Source organism: Apteryx mantelli, chromosome 7, assembly GCF_036417845.1.
Source record: "Apteryx mantelli isolate bAptMan1 chromosome 7, bAptMan1.hap1, whole genome shotgun sequence".
Lineage (NCBI taxonomy): Eukaryota > Metazoa > Chordata > Aves > Apterygiformes > Apterygidae > Apteryx > Apteryx mantelli.
In genome coordinates this window covers 32,013,269-32,037,228 of record NC_089984.1, presented here as the reverse complement: position 1 = coordinate 32,037,228, position 23,960 = coordinate 32,013,269, and positions in this window count along the sequence as shown.

Here is a 23,960-nt window from a genome sequence, read left to right as displayed (position 1 = left end):
CCATTTCACTTTAGGGCAGATTCTGATCTCACATGATTTTACGTAAATCAGAGCTGAACCCCATCCTAATGAGGATAGTCATCTGTTTCTATTTTTCTTCTTCTGAGCAATGGGCTAGCAGGATAATAAGAAGGGCTGATAGTACATTTATGTATGGCGTTATGGCCATATAAGGAGAAACTGGGGGAGAATTAACCACTGCTTTCTAAGAATTCAAGTTAAGTACTCCTTAACTACTCTGTTGCTTCCCTCACCATGTCTACTGGCTGTAAGATCCTTTTTCAGGTCCTCCTAAACCTGATGGAGTGTCACTACATATTACTATATAGGTCAAGTTTTCTATCTCAGAGAAAGCTGCTCTCCAGAGTGCTCCAAAATATTCTTACCAATCAGTTCATATTGCTGATGGCCTTGGCATGAAGAAGGGAGCAAAAGAGTATATATAGAATGACTGCAACACTGGCAGCAGTCTGGGGTATTCCTGGCAGGTCCATGCTAGCATCTTCTGCTCTGAGATGGAAGAGAGGATCAGTGGTGATTCTGAGGTTTCTCCTTGGAAAAGAAGAGGCAGAGGGAGAAGCTGAAGAACATGCTCTGTATGCATGCTTGGGAATGTGAGCTGAAGGGCCTGGCACAAAGTACTTCATGGAGCTCCTCCTTCCTCCTAGTAACATTAATGCCTCAAAGATATCATCTGGCCCATGATAAAGCTTTCGGAGTGTTTTAGGGTCCTTCTGAGCAGACAAGGCTCAGGATGTATCCAGAAAAAGGCTCAAGGAACCATGTGCTATGGTACTGCCAGAGCAGTTTCAAAATCAGTTATTTTTCAAGGGGAAAAGGTAACCTCTCAACTGGGAAACTGCCAGCATGCATGTGGCTTTTACTCTGCAGCAACATGGACTGAAACGGCTGCTCTACTCTAACCCAGATTATTTTGTAGGGCAAAAAGCTGGGCCTGAACACATGATCAGTTACTGTGTTTCAGGTGAAGGAGGAAATTCAGCTTCTAGTTGAGGCTAGCAGCTTTCTAAAACACACTGGCATTACCATATCCTAAATTGGAGATGCACAGCATATCCATCAGATTTATCATTTTTCCTTCCCCCCACTATAAAACCAAACAGTTCTTCAGGCTGATTCCTGTTTCCCCCCATGTCTTGGCTTTCTACTAGCTGTCATAAATTATTGAAGTGATTCTCGGGTACTGCAGGGCATGAAGGATGGCTCCCACCACACTGCTGTTCAAGGAACAATGCATCACCTGTCTTAGCTGAGATAAACTAGCTTAGAGCTTAGATACCCTCTCCTCAACACATACCTTTAGTGCTGCTGGCAGCACTGCATCACAAAGGCAAGATAATGTCCACGTACCTGTATGAACATTACCTTGAACTTTTGGAATCATAAATCACACCCTTTCCATACCAAAATGTGGTGCAAACAGGATGAGTCTTGTGCTGGCAAGACCTTCCATAGAAGCAGTGGGTACAAAAGCTGATGGGCATCTGAGCCAGGACAGATTGAGGTATAAAACTGCATGTAGTGCCAAAACATCAGTCAGCCCATGCATTAAGTAAATGCTGGCCTGGTTTTAGCGAGGCAGATAGATAGATACAATTTGCTGAATTACTTCAACAACACTAAGAGATTGACAACCAACTGTAGTACTGCAGAAGAGAGAGCTAAAGAGCAGGATGATGGATTAAGAACAGAAGAGTGTAGAGCTGCTGTCCACTGCAGGGAAGTCGCAGAATTGCCCAGCTTCTTGGTATAGACTTTACCAGGTTCCTGTCTCATGGCTAGACATTTTTGGTCTATGTGGCCAGGATGGGCCATCCAAAAGCTAATGCATGTGAATAATAATTGTCACAATACTCATGAACTTATGATTGACGCTGGTGGACAGCCCGAAGAGAGCCATATTGGATTAATCTGTTACTGTGTTTGGTATAACAACCCTTACTAGGGAAAAGTTGGTAGCCATCTATCTAGGCTTGCTGGGAACAGAAAAAAAGGCTACTGCCTCCCTTCCAAAGCCTTGGAAAATCATGCTGGCTGCTGCCATTGTCAAGGGAAGTACTGAGGTCTGTGGAGTGACAACTTCTGCTGAGGGACACAGAGGTCACCCCTTCCAGCAGCAGAAGTTGCATCCCCTGGTCGCTTCTACCTTGCTGGCAGGAACAAGCATTAATTAATCAATTAAGCAGGAGTCTCTATGACTCTCTCACTAGCTAGCTATCCTAATTCTGTTTCTTCCCTTTTTATTTCCCTTTCCTTCAAAAGTCTGGGACCAGCCTTCTAAGTGTGTTGGGATGCAGCAAAATTTAATGTTGTCTTCTCTAGTGAAAAGCTTTTAACTAGTTCTATCCCTTGTACAGTACAGCAGCTTCCAAAGACTAATTGCTTTAGGGTAAACATTTATAATTTTTTGGAACAAAATATGAAGTCAGAGGGAGATTGTGTGTCTTGCCCAGTTTATATGATCAGTAGGATTGTATACAGCCCAGATTTCCTTTTTTCTGGCCTTCTTCATACAGTGTTCCTCCACTGCTGAATCTGTGAAGACTTTCAAGAACTTGGACAGCTAATACTGCTTTTGCCATACTTGTTGCTTGCAGCCTTTTAACAGACACCCAGTGGTTGTTCTTCAGTGTTAAAGCCAGGAGCGTGTTGGATAGGGCTGACAGATCACCAGCTTTGAGCTTAAGTACATTAAATTGTGTTTAATGGTGGATGTTGGTGGCATTCACTGTGGCAGAGGCATGACAATTTCAGCCTTGCAGCTGCGCTGTATGCAGAGCTGTGTCTTTTAGTACTAACAGCACATAGAATAATTGAGGCCCAGATTGGGAGATCAGGATTAGCCTGCTACATAGGCAGGATGTCCTTCCTAAGTACTAGATTTTTTGTTGAGTGTAAGAGCACTAGAAGTGGAAGGGTGTTTGAGCAATATAATGCCTGAAGCCACATACACGAAAAATTAGAACTCAAATTAGAATAAAATGACTTTCCCAGATAAACCAGTTAGTATGAAACTGTAGCAGTGCAGCAAGTGTTCACATAAATTTAATAACCACAAAATCTTTCACTACAAGTCATCAGAGTTTCCATTAATTCAAGTGGCAGCTTGCAGAAAAATGATGCTCATGTGGCCCCTTTTACAATAATATCTGAACATCTCATAATCTTTAAAATGAGTTTATCCCCACAAAAGGCCCTGCTAAGTCAGGAAGTACTTTTATCCCCATTTAACTTTACAGAGCAATTCCCTCATTTGTCTAAGGTCATATAAGTACCTGGATTCTGAGACAGAAACTAAATCTGACTTTTTCCTTTCCCACTCTAGCAACATAACCCCTTGATCAACCTTCCCTTTTAAACAGGCGAGACAGTATCTCTGCAGTATGTCTCTGTTGAACCAAGTACAGTAAAACCTCCCAAATATCGTGCAGTAAATATAAATACCAACAGTTTTCATCTCTACTTTCCTCTTTACCTGCTGTAGTTCTTCCAATCCTGAGCCAGAACAGGCATGAAAAAACTGTATACATTAAGTCCTGGGCAGCAAATGGACCTTTTTTCGTCCTGATATTGCATTTCCTACTGTAAGTATCCCCATCATAATTGACTGTGCCTCCCATGTTTCTGCTAGGATATATGTCACGACTTTGTACCCAGGTTGTCAAAGACAACACAAAAAACACTAGTCCTTTAGGATTTTTGCTCATAGCCTCTCTCCAGTCCGGCAGCTTTCCTGTGTGCCGCATGCTAACTTATGCCCATTAGCTGCTTTCATACCCATTTAAAAGTTTTAAACTTGTTAACTTCCTTTCTAGGGAAACAAAGTATTCTTTTGTGGGGTGGGGACATCAAATACTTTACTGAGGTCCAAGCATATTACAGCCACAACATCTCCTGTGTCTTCATAAAAAATAATAAAAGAACAACACGGTTCTTTATTAGAAATAACGGAAAGGTATCAGGTTAGTCTGGTGCAGTTTGCTCTTGAAAGATGTGTACTGCATTTTGTTCCCTTTTCCATTAATTTATACATCTCCCTTTGTTCCTTCTTGCAAAATTTGATCTCTAAATTTTGTATACTATTACATATAAATCAACACACAATCTACAGGAGATTCCTTTCAGAGTAGTCATAAGGCTCTCCCAGACTGAAATGGAAGTCCTTCATTTTGATAAAGGTGGTAATGATTTTCTTTCAAAGCCAGGCCAGCAAGAACTACAGAAAGGCTGGACTTTTCAGAGTGTTTATAAGATCTTCTGATCTTAATTTTAATCATACTGTGACCTTGCATAGGACCTGTTCCACATGCCTGGAAGAGCGTGGGAAGTTGCTGTTGACTTTGGTGGGAAACGACGAGCCTTTTTAGGTCATCTGAGGAACCCATTCATAAATATCTTTTTCTCCCTTTTGTTTTTTATTACTTAAATAGGTTTAGTGTTTTCTCACAGAGGTGATAACTACCAAAGAAATAACAGAAGGAAAGACAGAGTACATGCCATAAGCATTTGGTATCAAAAAGCAATGGCAACTCTGTAATATAACCAGCAATAAGGTCCTTAATTACTGTTATTGAGCCTTGCAGCCATAATAGGTCTTCTTTTGTTTCCTGAATTCCCTTCAACAGTTTTCACATTTTCCTTTGGTGCTTCTTTTCTATGTAGTGTCTAACAACAAATAATTACACAAGTCTTCTTTTGGTTGTCAAAAAATAAAACAAAATAAAACCTGAGATGCTATACCTAGAAACAGAGAAATGTAAAAAGCCTACAAATTCCTTTTTAAATATTAAGTTCCCTAGGCAAAACCCTGGCTGGGAAATAGAAGTTGAGTGACTGAGGTGTGTTCGTGGGTGTTGAATTTGTTTTTATTTGTGTTTGAATTTATTTATGTTGGTTTGGGGCTCTTTCACTGAATGGTTCTGGGAGCTGAACTGGCATATTGTATATTTAAAAGAAATGCAATAATTTAGCACCTTTCCCCTGTGTTTGCATTTGTTATTTCATGCTCAAAGGAGAGAATAAGAGAATAAATTGTTACATATGTATATATATTTATATATACACATATATACATACATGCATTTTTTTATGACAAAGTTAAGATTTGCTGAGCTGGGGGCAAAAATTTTGTCTCTAACAGGAAGAATCATTTTCTCAGAAGCAGGGTGCACTGAACTAAGTTCAGGATGCAACTATACTCAAAGGAAAGTAACTATTGCCTTTGTAACTTTTCAGCTTCCAGTACTTCCACATACTGCAATCCCATGGAAATGGCCTCTTCTCTGTAATGTAGTAGGTTTTTATGGAAATCAATATTGAGAGCTGCTGTCTGGGGTGGGGAGAAGGATCACCAGTGCCGAGAGTAGGAGCTGGCAGATTCTGTGTTAAAAATCGAATCTCACCCTGCCTGCACTTGTAGCTGATTTGTGTCTTTAGCAGATAAATATCAATAAGGATCCTCTCCTTCTTTCTCACAAGAGCTGAACAATCATATGACACAGTGTAGTGATGTCATTGGCAGGCCAGCATTTAATCTACTTCTATAATCCTAACATACGATGGTGATGAAAAACAGCTGTACAGTATTCAGCAACAGGCCCTTAGTATGAACTTTAAAAATGAGCTGCTCAGTGAGCAAAAGAATTAGGAAAGACAGATTTCCTAGTAGATTTGTCTTATGACTGGGTTTTCGGGCATCTAGCAGTGAGCTCCAAGAGAAAGCTTCACTTGGTTGAGAGTTTCGTGGCTCTCTCTCACATATATTCTCACATATATTTTCTGTTTTGTAATAATATTCAGCAAGATACTGCAGCTCTTCCTCAGCTGAGGATACTTTCTCATCTATCAGATTTTATAATACTTGTAGGAATTTAATCTTTGAGCGCTCTACCTGTTGACCTTATGTCATACCTCACTGTAATTGATGAATGAATTCAAAAAAATTACTAGGCAGGATGTCCAAGTAGATGGACACTTCATCTGCGCAGAATGAATACATAAACCCTGCTTCACTAGGCAACCAAGATAAAAATAAATTTTGGTTCACTGAAACAAGGACTCGTAACTTTATTCTTTTTACTACAAGACCTTAATGCACAACCCTGCTGTTGTTACCTGTTAAGCACGGTGGCTAAGATCAGTTTATCGTATCTAGGCATTACATAGAACTGATTTGGAAAAGCAAGCAACCATTTAGCCCAGCAGTGAGACACATGGTCCAATCTTAGGTCAATATGTTATGTGACAACTTACATATGAGTACTTTCACAGTCATAGAGAAAGAAAGTTATGGTGGCAATTAATTTGGGACCTGGAAGGACAGAATAGTTAGTGCAAGTAGAGAAAGAAAGGGAAAGCATTACAGCATAAATCACAGAATAATGTAAGATGGAAGGGGCCTCTGGAGGTCTCTAATCCAACCTCCTGTTCAAAGCATATCTAACTTCAAAGTTAGATCCAACTGCCCAAGGCCTTGCCCAGTCTGGTTTTGCTTATCTCCGAAGACAGAGAATCTGGTATCCCTTGGCAGTCTGATAAACTGGGCTGAACTGATAGATCCTGTCCACCAACTTCCTGTTGAAGACGAGGTCTCCTCTCCTGAAATCCAGAGTCTGAATTCTGTTATTTACTTTCCCCACTTCCATCAGGATCTGAAATTCTACTGTCACTGCAGCCACTACACTAAGACTTCCATGGACATCACATCCCTGACCAGATCTTCCTTACTGATAAGTATAAGGAATACTATCTATAAAAATATTATGTATGACAGCTTCCTTTGAAAACCTCTGTTGTTTTTTTTTTTTTATAAGTCACAGAGGACACTTACCTGCTTCCTGGAAGATCATTTCATCTCTTAAAAACATCTCTTATACCAGAGTAGTCTTTTTGACTGACACGGGCACTATGGAGCTTTTGTTCTCCAGTAGCGGATGTGTTCTCATTATCACAAGAAGAAGGAAGCTTGGTGCAGGTGTTTAGAAATACTGGGGAAAGAACAGTTCTAAATATAGTTTATAGAGGGATCATCAGTAAGTAAGTGACCCAACTGTCCCTAATCGACCCATGTCCTCTCCTTTGATTGAATAGGGAACTGGATCAGGCAGTACAGGTGTATAAGGCAATCCACATCACTTAGTGTTTTCTTCAGATTAGGTACCATACGTTCTCAGGACTGTTCTCAGGACTCCATGAACCAGCAAGAAGTACTTCTTATGATATTAAGTAACCTAACTGGGTACAAAAGATTGAAATACAATTTCTGGCCCTGCTACTAACTCCTGGCATGACACTGGGGAATCACCGAATCATTGTATCTCAGGAAACAGAGATATGGGGACTTGCTGTCTCAAGCTGGGACAAAAGGCGTACCATATGCATTAGTAAAATACCCAGTGAATTGGGAAATGCTGTTGCCTATGCATACTAGTAATAATTGCACACAATGCAATTAACATCTTGTATACTTTGCTATCCCTATTCGTGTCTGCATTTCAAATAATAGAAAGAGATAGTTGGACCCATCTGAGTTCAAATGAAACCAGTTTTTTAGCTACATCATTGATCTGAACCCATAGCACTGGCAGTCAATCTCATTCAAACTCTATCAGCCAGATCATCATACCGTGGTAGTTACTGTACAGCCCTTTACTCAGCAAGTGTCAATTTTAAACCTTTGCTGCTCCCAGAGTTAATGGATATCTTTAGACTGTATGAACTTCAGCTCACAGGACTGGTCCGGAAGACAAAAGAATGATAGATATATTTATACAGCAAAGGCAGAGGCTAAAGAAACAAAACTGATCTGCTTAAAAGCATATTAATAGGCTAACACTGTGTGTCTGGAGATTCTAGGGTATGTATTTCTTCAAAGTAGGTCTTACAGGATTTGCTGCATCACTGAGAGCTATTTCATTGTATTTTCTGAGAAGAAGGGAGGTGTCTGGGGCTTCATAGCTGAGGAGATCTGAAAGGGGAACTGGGAAGCTGAAGGAGCTATAATGAAACATTCAGTGACTTTACTTTGCTGGTTAATTCATTTTGTAGTGAAGATATTCTTAATATACAAAGATGACAGTATCTATGGACTTTTGGAATGTGTAGCATTTGGCTGGGTTAGGAGAGCAGCTGACCAAAACTTTTTTAAGAATACGAAGTCACTTTGCCAACTGTGTGTCGATGAATGTACCTTTTTTGTACCTGGTTATGTCATTCTGGCACTAGAATGGCTGCATTCCCAGCATAGTTTGTCTTAACCAAGCGATGACATAGCAATGTTTTTCACACGAGAATACTATATGCAAAACAGGTTAGTATCTTTGGTGTTATCTCCCTCCACATGATAGGAGGACTTCTGAAAAGTAATAGCAGTGGCAAAGCAACTGTAAGAGGATTTGCTTTTCTGCCTCATTTCTTATAATATCACAAATCTACACTGCAATCAAGTAATGTATAGCCTGCCATATATGAAGAACACTTCTGGTAAATATAAATAAAATAAAATGGGGCCATGGGCAGTGAAGAATGAGGATGTGAAGAAAGGGAAGTTACTTAGTCTCTCCTCAGGGCCACTTTTGTAGAAGATGAAAATCTGGCCTTTGCTGGAAGATACAACAAAGGTTTGAGGCATCAGAGTGCCAAACCGAGTGCCTTTGAGCAAGAGCCGGAGTAACCGGGATTACTGTGCTGAATTTACTCTACTTTGCTTCCAGGTGAATTATAGCTCCTCTTTCGTCACATGCTAGTCACATACCAAAACTGAAGACACCTTCACTTTTTTCATCACAGTAAAGAGGAATGATTAGCTGCATGCTCTTGTGAAGAAATAAAGCCAGCTGAAGTGTATGGTATATCACCTGTTTGTTACAGAAAACAGTTCAAATGCAGACTCTGCTCAACAGATTGAATGAAGGAAATGGGGCTGGCAAAGCAGCTAGCAGTGTGGTAACCTGGCATTTCGCCTCTAACAAATTCAGGCCTATATCTAGATGACATTAATGTGTAGTGGATGCATGAGGGTCTGTTTCAGTTCTGTACTTGGTAAACCCCCTACAAAAATGAACTCTTCCAGCTGTTCTAGCATCTCTGTTTTTGAAAAAAGATAATAAAATTGTGGAGAGAGTGTAGGAAATGATTTCATAGCTGAATGAGAAGTCTTGTGGGCAGACAGTCAATGGGCACAGTCTATTTAGTTTATGAAATGGGTGATGGAGAGGTACCTTGTTTACAGCAAATGAACAATTCTTCTATAAGGAGGAAAATACCAGGTAATAAAAAGCTCTTTCTCCTAGTGGAGAATAACTAATACCTGAAAACATTTTCAGTGAGAACTAAGGTCTAAATGCTTCACACTGATGGTGGTAAAATACTGGAACAACTACAAAAGAAATGGGAGATTTCCCGTTTCTCTATGACTTCAGGAGAAGCGTGGTTGCCACTGTTGAAGACAAGCTTTAACAGTCTGTCACAAGTTCTGGTAGCATGGATGAAAAGTGTTAAGACTGCTGTGGTCATAGTAGATGAGCAAATGGTCCCTTCTGGCCTAAGAATCTAACAACCTATTAATTAGCAGCTAATTAGCAGCTGGTAGCAATAATAGGCTATTATCTTGCAGCAAAATCAGCCAGTAGAGGAACAAGTAATACACACGTTGCCACATTATATGACTGAGTAATACTCATTTTTTGATACATTTTTTTTTCTGCTGTTTAGCATTAAGTGACATAGGTCCTCTGAGATGTATAGATGAATAAACAGATTTAGCCACATGGTGAAGTTAGTCTAACCTGAGGGCATTCCCCCCCATTTTGTCCTGTAGTTACAGCACAGACATGAAGGAAATAAGCCATACATATCTCCATTTGAAAGTCTTTTGGGTTCTTTTAAGAGACAATTGCCAAGTTACCTTTAGTACTGTAAAATTAATATTAATCATAAGAAGATAGGGACCCTGTGAAATTTACATTTGACCCAAATTTTCAATATTGCCAAATTAATTTTTGCATGCTAATAGAGATTATTTAGAAAGACGTGTAGTAGAAAGAGCTCTTATTAAATAAAACAAACCAAACCTTGGATTACTGGACATCCACTTCGAAGCTACTGCAATTAAAGTAGTAAGATAGAGGTTGTAAACAATAAAGATTGATTTCACTTTCTATATCTTTATCTAGAAGGGACACAAAGTTTGATGTTGAAGTTCAATTTTTCAAAAATCATAGTTATTAAAAGTGACAACAGGTAGTACTTCAAGCTAATAGTGTTTTTCCCAATGATGCAAAAAATGATTAATTGGGAAAATATTCTAAATTTGCCTGCATTGCTTATTTCACTGGACAAATCTTTCTCTCCTTTGGACTGCAGGAAAAACATCAGTATCTTCCGCATTATGTTTTGTCCATCACCGGAAGCTCTAAGATGTAGCTTCTATCTGTCTTCAGATATTATGTGCAAATTTGTACAATTGCTTAAGGCAAATGCCCTCATCTTAAGATGTAATTCTTAAGATATAATTTCCTTCCCCCCCCCCCCCAAAAAAAGACCTTAAAGAACAAAGAAAAAAAAGCAGTCCTTGTGGACCCATTTCTGAAATTTTGGAGTTTAGCAAGCTAGCTTGTTATTATGACTCCAGTCATCGAAATAAGGACACCTCTGCAAGATAAGCTATCTGCTTTTTTTTATCTAAGCTCCCAGAACTTGGTAAAGCAGAAGCTATAGGAGCGTGTTTTCTGACTAGATTTTTTTAAGGTCGGTGGAAAAAAGCCTGCTAAAATTGATATTGGTGACAAATTACAAAATGATGATTTTGAAGAAATAATATCTACTTTCCTTAAATATATATTGTTTGTCTGACTGCTTAGATTTTTTTATTGCTTTTGGCCAGAAAACATATATTTGGTTTTCATTTATTGAAAACCATATTTAAAGGTTTGGGTTTCCAAATTTTGCTTTCAAACATTATCAAAAAAATGTTTTCTTTTAGTTTGCTCAGAATTCTTCAAGGAAGAACACCATATTGTCTACCCAATTCCAATAACAGTCTTTCTGTTTGGTTTCCTTAATTAAAGTCGGCTTCTGTATATACCTTATCAATTGTCATCCTTGAAATCTAGGAACAGAGCCAGGAAAAGAAGTCTTATCTTAGGGTATCTAAATCTATCCTGAAATCCTGTCTAGCCTGAAATCTCTCTCCTACTCTCTTTCCTTTGTCAAAAGGAAGATAGAAACTCCCTGAAAGGGTGACCCAGAAAAAACATGCTAGATAAAGCTCTGGAGACACTGACCTTAGCGTCTAAGGGACGCTAAAGCAAATTAATTTTATGCTTGTAGGAGTAGCCTTTGTGAATACCTACCTTAATAGTCACTTTTCTTGTCTATACGAAGCAGCACTAATACTTTCTCACTGTCAGGAGTACTTGTAGGACCCCTCATTCATTAACAGTGTGTAAAGGCAGATGTCCTACAGAACCATCAGACTAAGCCCACAGTACTAATCTAGATTCATTCACCTCTAGATTTTTATCTGGTTCTGCATTTGTGGTCTAAATATTCATAGTACAAAAACTGGAACTTCCTACACACAATAGCTCTGAATTTTGCATGTGGACCAAGTCAGATAGACTGATGCAGCTTCCTCATCTATTTTACACCCTGAATTTTTTCTGTATAAAAAGGGAAAGAAACAACAGAGAGACAAGAAACAGGAGTCATTTCTGGTGAGGCCTGGCCCTATTACTTTTCTTTTTTCTCTCCTTTATTTTCTGTAAATGATTCCATCATATACTTGCACATCTGCCTCCCACTTTTCTCACAATAGCTTGCAACACCTTGCTATGATTTTCATTAAAGCAGTTTACCATGCTCTCATCCTTTGCTAATTAACAATTTACCTGCTTTATCAGTTTCTGATTCTTATTTTTCTTGCTCAATTTTGGCAGAATAATTGACCCTTTTAGACTTCTGGCACCTGCTTCTTAGCAACAACTACAAACAAACCCCCAAATCTTCAGAAAATTAGGGTGTTTTGTTTTTTTCCAAGCAACCTCTAACCAAAACTCCATGTTTACAACTTCTCTGGTTGTACAAGGGCATAACGAAATTGATGTCTCTTCCTAAGGACCCCTCTAAAGATCCTGTTTCTCCTCAGTGAAGGCAAAGTGACAAGCCCACTGACCACCATTGTCAGCCAGAAAAAGGGATTTCAGGTGTGCAGCAGTAGAGGGAGTGGTAACAGAAAGGATCTCAAGAAAGGGAAGAGCCTTCCTTTCCCCAGCCTAAAAAATCCCAGCTCCCCCAGCCTCTCCTTTTATGCCATGCTTTCCAGATCACAGCCATTTTCATGGCCTTCCCCTGGTCTTGCTCCAGCCTGTCAATATTGAGGAGAGGGGTACAAGTCTAGTACGTAGTACTTTAGCACGAGTTAAAGCAACAGCAGAAAAAAAGATAGAATTTTGGACAATCTGTTTATAGTTATCCTCAAAGGCCATAAGCACTCTGTTCTGGATGGTATCTGGTAGACTGAATCTGCAAGATAATACACGGTTGCAATTCTCATGTTAGTATGGAAAACTCAAGGGAAAATTCAGAGAAGAGTTTAAAAAAAAAATCACTACAATGGCAACAGAGAGACTTATAAAGGGATTAAAACATAATAGCACCACTTCAGCTAAGGAAGAAATAATGAGAAATCATCACAGCACTCAGGAAAGGTCCTGTGACAGTTAAGCAGCAAAAAGGGAGTTTCTTCAGGTCATACCAGGGTTTCTGACCCAGAGCAGTAGGAAAGACAGTAAGAAAAATGCTTTGGTGGAAAATGCTCATAAGCAGTAGAAATCTATTGTTTTGTCCCATGTAGTTTTAAGTACTTCAGACAACAGGAAGGAGTCAGCAGAGAATAATTCTTTATTTGGTGAATATCCTGCAACATTGAAGTTCTTTCCTCGGAATATTATATGCGTCTCTCTTCTGACCCACAACTTGCATGTTCAAGGAGGCTTCATCATCTTTGCAGTTAAACTGAATGGTTTGAGATATTCTGGGAATTGCTGGCTGTCTTGTGTAGTTTCCTTGAATCCTTACACCTTCATTGCATAGCAAAGAGTAGGAAGTTGCTTCAGTTGTGCATTCTGTCTATCAGCTGTTTTACTGGATTTGTCCAATAGACATATCCATAATGAAGACTTTTGTCTCTTCTTTGTAAAGAAAAGAAAAAAAAAGAAAGAAAGAAAAGGAGAGTGTCTTTCATTCTGTGCAAATGTGGAAGTAAGATTCTAATTAAAGGCTCTAGGAAGTCCTGTCTATCTGTGTATTAAGGCTCCTCTCAAGCCTAATGTTTTGCATTTTATTGTTAGAGAGTAAGGTGAAGTGTGGGAAGAGAAAGAGGGAGGGTGGAATGAGTTGTTGTTTCTCTTAGGTAACAACTGAATAAAGGAAGAGAGAATATTTCAAAAACAAAAGAGAGAAGAAATAAAAAGAGAGATGAAAACAAACATGAAGTGACAGGAAAGAGGCAAAGGTATTATCATTACATGTCCATTTTTAGTATGTACAGCTAGCATCATCTGTGTGATAAGGAAGATGAAAGCCAGATTTCTAACTTGGCTAAGAAAGATTGTCTTGCACTATTTTTTAAACACCAGTAGAGTTCAGTTTCAATTGTTTTGAAAAATGGTATGAGGAGAATATAAAGAATGAATCTGTGAAAAAACAACACACATTATAGCCTCCAAAATTAATTGCTGCACATCATGAAAATATGAGCCTAGAATATCCAGTAGATAGACTGGAGAGATACCAAATTTGTGAGCACAATTATTACTGGGTGCAAATGTCAGAGCCTATTGCACTAAAATAAGAATTCCATTGGTTATGGCAAATAATCACCAATTGAATCAGAAATATTCCGCCTATTGTCCTACTGTATAAACATCACATTCATTCCATCATTCGAATGTATAATCACTGCCCTTGTTTACATAGCTTGCATTGGGCAGAATGTGAGGTTTTTTTGCCAAAATATAAAGCACTACAGGCATATTAAATCCTAGCTATAAACTCTTTCTTGAGGAATAAAAACAAGCTGCTTTGAAAGGCTGAAACGGCTATTGGCTCACCCGAAATGATTTGTAGGGAACAAGGGAACATGCACAGAATGTGGTATTGCACAGAGAGCAGCACCTGCTTACGCAGATGAGCCAAGGTCGGGTGGATGGAGGCTGTAGATCACACAGTAGTTAGGACAAGCAGGACCAGACACTTTCCTGCTTCCTGGGAAATTTTCAGGGTGGATTCTGTGGCTAGTTTCACCTTAGGAATAGCCTTGGTACTTGTTCATGAATCACTGTTTTTCTGAAACTCTGAACAGTCATTTGTATTTGTGCAAGGCCTCACTCATTCTAGCAAATGCATCATTTTTATTATTCATTGTTACAGCAGTGCCTGGTGGCCAGGAATTGAGGAGGCTGCTATTTCAAACTAGGCAACATAAACTTAAACAATGAGAGAGAAAGTTTATGCTATTTCTGCCTCTTTCCCACTAGCCAAAACAGCATACGCTTTAGGTGGCATGACAGGGAATAGGCTGTTTTCTGACTTTCAATCACATCATGATTTCATCTGGCTCTGAATCACTCCTCTTCGTAATGCAAAGGTAGGAAAGGAAACAGAGAAGTGTCATTCCCAAGGTCAAGCTATAAATCAGTGGCACAGTTTGGAACAGTGAATAGCCTCTGAACTGTTGGTCACCTGCCCACAAAGTGGGACTGTGCCAGACATTTATACTTCCCTTTCATCATGAGCTTTGTAGAATATTCACTTTCCTACCCGTGCAGTGTTGTATATCACAATGAAGAGATGTTCTGGAGTTATTATCAGTTTTGTCAAGAATCGGCAGCTGTCTAAGCACACATGGATTAGCGTGATTGAGTAATCCCTGTCACAAGGGTGTTCCATGCTCTCTCTCTGTATTATGACATAGAACTACAAGCATTCTTTTCTACCTCTGCCTTTGTCCTTTCTGTAGATTTTGTCATTAAAAACTTGAAATTTAGAGCATGGAAAAGGAGATCATTTATGCAATTATCTTATATTCTGAAGTCTCACCAGTATTTGTAATATAAATAGAAATTGTTAATATAATTTTAATTTTTGATTGGTTTGGCCCGAAGAATCTCATGCATTTCCTTTGATCACTGAAAGTCACGCACCTTTCCCATGGTGGTATGTGAAAGCTATGTGATTTATTTTAATACAAATGTTCATGTAAAATATAGATCACCACATCAAAGGGCTTTGGCAAAGCCATGTTTTCTTGTGGTTACTACCGGAGAATGGGAGGTGAGACACCCCCATTCTCAGTCTTGCTCTGTCATTTGTCTGCAGTGCTTGCTTTAAGACTCGTTATTATCCCCTCTTAGAGATAAGAGCATTGAGAGTGGATCAGGAAGCTTAATGAATCTGAAAGTCTGGAGCTTCTTGGATGAGAGAGACCACAGAAATTCAAAGCATTATTATAAAATCCCCTAGTGCCTGCTCTGCTGGGGAGATCCAGGCTTTTTTCTCCTCCCCATCTGCTGTAGAGCAAGTGAACAAGCAAGAGTCTTGAAAAGGGGGAGTCAGCAGGTGAAAGAACTAGAGAATGCCTTTGCAGTCTGTATGAAAAAAAGGAAGAGTGTCCTACTAGCTCAGCAGTTTTGACAGCCTCTTCAGAGAGGGACGGAAATTGTCTCAGGCACATGGATGGGCTTACATTCTGCTTGACTGGAGCAGTATCAAGAAAATAGTACCTGAGAATAGCACAGGGAGATAAGCCAGAGCCTCTGGATGAGGCAGTACTGAAAGACTGGTGCTGCTTAGGAGAGTCTATTCCTCTCTCACATGGTCTTTGGCTGAGTTCAGTTGCTGTCAGCAATGAGTTGGCACCAAAGGTTGTAACACTGATGGGGAAAGTAAAGAGGTTATGAATGCGTTTGTAACACTGTCAGATACAGACTTTCTTCCCAGATAGTGTATCAGAGTAAACAGAAAAAGAGAGAATGCCTCTCCCAAAAATTCATCCTCCTCCCTGCCCCCAAACACAATCACACACCTTGAGCCTTTCAGTCAGGCTGAGGTTACCTGACTCGCTGCTTTCCTGCAGTGCGATGGTCAAATCAAATTGGTTGTGCACTGTTTTCTGAATGGAGCACACCATTCATCTCCTGATGAGATGTCTGCCTAGCAGGGCATATGCATTTCCTTTCCCCCCCCCTCCATAAACAGTGCGGAAATGCGTCTTCTGCCCTACAAGCAAAAAACAACCTGTTTCCCACTGAATGATTTAGGCAGTCAGGTCACTGTTCTAGGGAAGATTTCCATTTTAGAGCTTCAAAGCCTGTTTAAGGCTTAAGATTTGGTTTATGGAGTTGCCATATTACATTCTAATCACTTAACATACTGCAGTATGCTATTCTCAGAGTTATTCAATATTTATTAATAGATTCCTTGTGTCAGATACCATTTAAATATGTGTAAAACTTGACCAACTCACATAAAAGCAATGACAATAAAGCATTCATTTTATAGCAAATCAGCTGCAATTAGAATTAGGGCTTTTCTGTTTGTTTTTTCTCTGAAGGATAGTTAAAACTTGGTGATCAGAGATAAATATTTATAATGTACTAACAGTGCTCTCCTTTTTTTCCCCCCCAGAAGGCTAATACTTTGAACCCCATAGGAATCTAACACTCTTCGACACAATACAGTATTGCAGAGTCTAACACTAGAGAGATTTCCACCTGAAACTGCAGGGGACATTTTAAACTGGCAAAGGACTTGTACTCAGATGTGTCTAGGGCCCTGGGAGTAGCATAGGATCTTTAGTGATCACTAAGGCAGAGGGACTTTCATTTTGCTCCCCTCACCTCCAGCAGCAGGGCTGTTTCTAATGATAGGCTGTTGACCCAGGCTAGGTCTTTCAGAAGTCTCTTTGGCTCAGAATCACAGAAGAGTTTAGATTCCACAATGCTGAGCTCCTTTTTGTCACCTACTGCGATTTGCTCTAGGCTGTCAGTTATATAAATAATGGCTTGATTAAACTCTTCCTTACATATGATGGTTGTCACATATTCAGCAAAAGGAGGTGGGTTTCTTTTGATAATCTGGAAAACAGAAACCAGTGCTCTTCTGTGTGTACAAACTTTCTAGTGGAAAGTATTCCTTATCCCCCTCTCATCCACACCCAGATAACGGAAAATTGTCTTCTATGAGGAGGTGACTGACTCTGTAGACTTGACATTTCCCATTCACTGAAAAGGGAACCTTGACTCATGTGGCAAGGAAACCTTAACACATGTACACTTAAGTAGCTAAACATAAATGTTTAAACATAAGTGATAAATTTTACCACAGTAGTGGTGAAGCAGTTGATGGAAAAGTGAGTAAAACCACCTACCTGTTGTTTCAGAACAAGCAGTGAGAAGCTCTGTCTCTTCTCTGTATTGCCAAAATTAAACATGGATAAACTACATTCTTCTGTATTTACCCTTGGTTACACCATTGACTTAAGATTAGTTGCTAGTGAGGCTTAATAATGTGAACTCATGTATTTATCACCAGGACTGAGTGAAATGAGTTAACTAGCTTTGTTCCAAGCTTGGTTATAATGCACAGGTTCTCCTCATTGCAATTTGCACTATTGGCAGTTCTCTCAGCAGTACTGTATTAGGCTGAAAATCGCAAGTCAAGCATATATTTGTTTTAGTATCACTTAGGCAATTATTTATTGCAAGGAGGGATTTGCTTTCTCAGTTTAGATATCACTATGGTTTCAAGAACCTTTTTTTTTTAATCAAGTCTGTTTCAAATTGAACTTCTAAATTTACTGCTAGGCAGAAGATCAGAGCCAAAAGCTGAAGGACTGAATCATGAACATAAGCCAAAAATTGATGCCCTTATATTAATTCTGTCAGGTCTATTGATGCTTGTTAACACCATATAAATCTTAGTTAATGGGTTTTCTAATTCTTGCTTCTTCTTTTTTTTCCTCCTTTTTTTTTTTTTGTATTTTGAAGCCACCATCAGCATCTTTCTCCAGCACTTGTAAGGAGCCAGTGGAGAAACGCAAAGATAGAGGTTGAGAAATGCCCATAATAGAAGCTGTTCTTTCACTCACTTTAGGTGGCCTCAACACTTCAATGCCTGATGGGTTTGGATTGAGAGTTTTTCATTAGGGGTCAAAAAGCAAGTTCCTAGGTCAGGACAAGGATCTTCTATCAAAATTCCAACATGTTCATTCATCCTTGCTACAGCAGAGAAGGAATGCCTGTTGTTTCCCCACTGCTATAGGTTTTAAAGATATAATTATTTTCTGTGATTCAGGATTCAAAGAAAGTGTTTATTCTGAGAGGTGTGGAAGCAGTAGGAGATTCAGTGCACAGGTGCCATCTTCACCTATATGATGCCTAACAGTGCCTTCCATCTGTCTTGGGAACTCTACAATGACTGCTAAGAGTTCAGTGTCCCATATCCAGGCATTAGTTTGGAAGGCTGTCGGAAATTGTTTGCACTGCCTGCTGCTTAAAATTAACTGAATCAGTAATCCTAACTGCCCTGTTTGTTTCTCTTTTATCCCAACACATCCTTTTGTGTAAATACTATATATTACTTAATCAGGAAGTGTTTTACCTTGGTTTTCTTTTTATAGTAGATCAGCACTATTGAATATAGCAAAGGTAGCAAACTGAGTATACTAACTGGAGATGTCAGGGCACTAGGGATTTCATTAGTGACTGAGAAATGGACTGAGAAACATCAAACACTACCTCTTGCCTCTTCCTGCTCTTTATATGTGGAAAATGAAAGGCTGGTTAAGCTCTATCGTATTTTTGTAGAGCTTAAAAGTCAGTACCAAAGGAGGCATCTTGTCAGATCAAGTAATGTGGAGGCTGAGTTTATTTTGTAAAACAAAATATTAGAATAACACCAAAGAAATTTATGAGAGAGAGTGCTTATTTCAAGACTGAATTATACTCAGCCAGAAATAACCAAAATCTTTCCAGAGAAGAAATTGGCAGGTAAGCTGCCTACACAAGAATTTCCTTTTATGTTTTACAGACCTTTCAAAAGTCTCATTGGCCTCTATTGCAATGCAGAAATGGAGAGAGCAATACAGGATTTTCATATAACTCTGCTCAGGCAATGAACTGAGAGGCAGGACTCGTGGATTGGTCTGTGAGCTCCACTGCTGCCTGTTTGACTGAGGGTAAACCACCGTTCCGTTTCTGAATCACCACTCTTCCATTTCTAAAAATAAAGCATTGATCCCTATTCTCTTTTTTTATAAAGTGTTTTGAGATTGAAGGGAAAAAGCATAACACAGACTAGACTCTGCAAACCTGTGTACAGCTCAGATTTCTCTACAATGTGTTCTTTTTTGGGGAGAAGTCGTGATTCACTGAAACTGATTGCTTTTGTTGAAATGTATCAGTTTTGAGAAAACTCCCCTGAAGTCTGGGATGGAATTTCAGGCAAGTGAGCACAAAAGAGATCTCATTCATCCTTTTTCACTGCCAGAGCTGTTCTTCTCTATGTGAATAAGGAATTGCAAGAGATTGACTTGAAAAACAGCTGGCTGAGATACTCAAGTGATTTGTGATAGCCCAGAATCACTGTCTACCTCAGAAAAGGCCTGGATCCCGAGCCTCCTCCTTGCTAGTTGTGTGCCTTAACTGCCTCACAGAGTTCCCAGCCTTGGGCAGGAGATGAGCTCTCAGCAACCTTCACTTAGCTGAACGGTCAAAGGTGTGGTTGAGTGTACTTCTGAGTTAAGTTCAATGCTCAGGGAAGGCTCAAATGCTCATTATGCCAATTTACTTCTGCTGTTTTTGTTAATAAGATATGTATTTCTATGCTGGTATGTCTAGAGGGTTCTAAAGAGAAACAATACCCTTTTCTAGCAAGTATAAATACTAAGTGAATGCCTGCAAAAATAGAGATTTGCTATGAAATTTTGCTCTGGAATGGCGCTTCTATAAGGCTGTGGAAGAATTTAGTTTAGACAGCCCTGAAATTTCATTCCTGTTGACACTTCTGTGACATCAGTGTGAGCCAAGATGACTAATTCATTCTAAAATTCATTTGGAAATAAGAATGTTTATAAATCAAGATCCAGCCAAAGATCCGAGAAGGTTTAGTGATCAGAATTAAATCTTTTGATACTGTTTTGTTCATCTCCAGTTGTAATTACTTGTTGGATGCTCTTCTAACAAGGGGTGCTGTTACAAAACACAAACAACTCAGTTGTAGTGACTCAACCAGTGGATAAGTTTGCTTCCAGCTGTAGGATAAAATTAGATCTGTTTTCAGAAAGGAGACGATTCAAGAAGTCCTGAATCCTGCTAAATGTAGTGTTCATTTCTTAAGTATCACTTTTCTCTCTAGCACACTGTTGAATCTTTACCTGAGTTATAAAACCTTTCCTTTCAGAGAGAATATCAGAGATTTTGTCCCAGAATTTTGCAAAGATTACCCTCAGAGCATTTCATTTTTCTGAAGGGAAAGCTCAGAGATTAAGTCAATTATTTTCTGCCATAAAATAATAACAGTTTTAAAAGTGAAATGCTTTTTGATTGAATCCAAATTTCTTTGGGGAAAAATGTTGATTTCTAACTTGAGTTTTTCAGTGAAAGGAAAGAAAATAATGATGATGGAGTTTTTCCTTCCAAAAATTAAAGAAACAATACACTTCCATTAAAAAAATCATGTTTTATATAATGTTTTCAAAACTACACTCATTTCCTGGCTGGTTTAATGAGAAAAATAACATTTTTCCACTGAGGTTTTGTCACAGAACTGGTTTACATTGGATTGTTAATCTGTTAGTTAAAATTCCCTAGGGTCCACACTGGTATTGCGGAATCCTGTCATCAGTGAATAATGTTTGTTGCTCATACAGATTTTTATTTGCTAATTTTTTTTTTAAATACAGCTCCAACTTTTACAGCTAGTTAATAGGAACTAAGTTAAGATTTATTGAAAAAAATGATAGTTATTTTGACAAGTCTTCCTCCATGAATTTTTTTTGCTTTTAATACTAACTGAAATATGTAGAATATCCCACAGAGATAAAGGGAGAAGAAAAAAAGACCACACATCATTGAACAGTTTATCACCATGGAAAATATCACAAAATAGCCCATAATTATGGCAAATCAAATATAAGTGAGCACATAAAGCTAACTGCTTTCTTCCAACATGCTGTCAGTAAAAAAATAAGGAAGAGAACATGAGCTGAAAAATACATTAAAGTTGTAATTCCACAGAGCTAAACTTTTTTAAAGCTCATGAGTAAAACTTTTTGGGAGTCTAAACAAATGTAATTTTTGCATACTGAAAAAAGTATGTCATAAAAAACTACAAAAAATATGAAAACTTTAGTTTTTATATGCTAGAGAGTTCATGAGTGTAACTATACATATTCCTTTATTAATAATTCAGGCTTCTTTTACTAGTTGAATAATACATTATAGTTTCAGATGAAAATTATGATGCAAAGGAAAAATGCCACTATAAGCTACAAAATCAACAATCCACTTTTAACATAGATGAGTCATTTTGACTGGTGCAGCTTTCTGTACTTATAAATAATTTTCAGGGTTAACAGTTTAGGAGATCATGTTTTTGGTTTGCAGATTCAGTCAGGCCGCATGTGGGACTGTGTTACAAAAATGCACTCCTCCCCAGTGTTGGATTTATCTGCATAGTATCAAATGTTAAAACACAGTTCTTTTCATCTTTGTCTTTTATGATGCATATATCTACCATGTAAAAAGAGAAAAGATCTCTACTCTTCACCTCTGAAATAACTTTACCTTATCTGTGAACTTTTGTTGTCCTCTTGTCAAGAAGGGCTTTCTTAGAGAAAGCGCGCCCAGCCATCTGTTTGCAAGGGATATTGTCAGCTGGAAAAATTTGTTGATTTTTTTGTTTCTTTAATTCAGTTTCCAAAACTTCAAACTTTCCAAATCTGGCAGCAGATACAGAGTAACAAATTTCTGTCTGTCAGCCCACTGTTTCCTGATGAGATGCCTCTGAGTGTGCTGATTATACATATGCACCTAATTACGATCGTGTTCAGGATAAGTTAGTGGATTTATCTCCAAATATAGTTAAGCGGAAACCTCATGCACACATAGACTGGCAGACATTGCCCCATGATTACCCACTGTCTAAGTCTTGCCAGGCAGCCTGGTGAGGCTGGTGAGGCAGACTTCCCGTCTCCTCAGTCACAGATTGTATCCCAAAAGCTGTGAAAGGGGGAAGCTGTTTGAATGTGAGGGAGAAAAAATAACACTTTTTTGACAGGAAGGGATGTCTGTTACTAAGTGTAAAACACTTTTGGCTGCTTTGTTTCCTTTTCATGAAGTGCTAAAGGCCTCTGGCACAGTTTTAATGGCCCTTCTGGTTGAACACAAGCAGCAAACTTCCTGCGGACTGTAAAAGCCAACTCTTCATTTGTTAAGGCTCCTTGTCTCTTTGGTGCCAACTATCCCATACACATAGTCCTCTTTACTTCAACCTAATGATATGTGAGCTCCCTGCAGCAGGCAATGGCCAAAGGAGGCTCTCTCAGGTGTAGGTGACAAGCAACTAGGTGCTTTCCATGAGGCAGCTAGGTTAGGAGGTAGGAAGTATGATCAGCAAGGATAACATGTCTGGTGTTCCTGGTATTCATTCTTAAAGTCCAAAGGTTGGGATGGAAGAAATGTTCCCTGTGTAGGACAGCAGTGCACATATAGAAAACATTTCGCTTCTCCACCTTTGCCTCTGGGTACTCCTCTCAGGGTTAAAATACAGCTTCTTTGGCTGAGATTCAGCTGTCTGCAAGTGTGGTCCTCTCCCCCTGAGCTAGCTGTACAGGTTTCACTTGGAGTGAAATTGGTGCTTTAGGGGCAAGATTCCTCTCAGCCTAAAGGAAATCTAGGTCAGACCAGCCACACATGACAGGGGTCTGTTTCTCTCCGCTGACTGGGTCTAGAGTGACCATCTTGGGTAACTATAGGTACACTGTAGACCTCAAGTTAGGTAAGATGGATTACCAGTCTTCCACAGAAAACACTGGGTCTACTGATAAGGAAGGAGGTCTTGTGGCTGAGTGCTGTCTGCATGGAGAAATTCATTTACCGTAAGCTCAGGTGTGAATTAACAATATGCTGTTACTGCACATGTGCAGTCTTCCTCAAATCTCTGGCAGTGCTCTGCACTGTAGAGACTTCCGGTAGGTACTTGGAGAAGGCCTGCTTTCTCCCTGCTTAGCTGCATCCCACAAAACTGCTTCTAAGTCCCACAGAGGAGGGACCACCATGGCAATTAATTCAGGAAAGTAAATTTACTGGACTCTAAATGTCTGGCAGGGAAAGCCCTAAGTGTTCTCAGTGAGGTTATCATGGACTACCAAATGAATATCCTTCCCTTCTGGCACTGAATGGGAAAAAAAGCTGTGATGTCTTCCACACACACTCAGCCTTTCACTCGACGAACAGTTCTAGTATGGAATTAAGGAATCAAATGTATTTGTGTGCACACTGTTGCACTCAGTGCACACATACGTACGCTTGCATGTGCACCCGTACAGGGATCATGTCCCACTTCTATTCAAATTTGACAGAAGGAAAGGGACCTCACAGCTATGAAAATGGACACCATATCAAGGACAGAAGCCTTATTTATGCTCTCCCTACTGTGTGAGATTAACTCCTACTAGATGACAGACGATTCATACGCAAGAAAGAAACTTTGTAGGAAAGCATCTCTCAGGACTCTGTTCAATAAAAAGTCAGATTCACCAAGAGGTACAAATTCATAGGGACCCAGTCTTTGTTCTGCTCATCATGGAAGCATTTATTTCTGACAGTCTGGCTCTGCTCACCGTTAGAGAGCAGATACAATAACCAAAGAGCCAATAG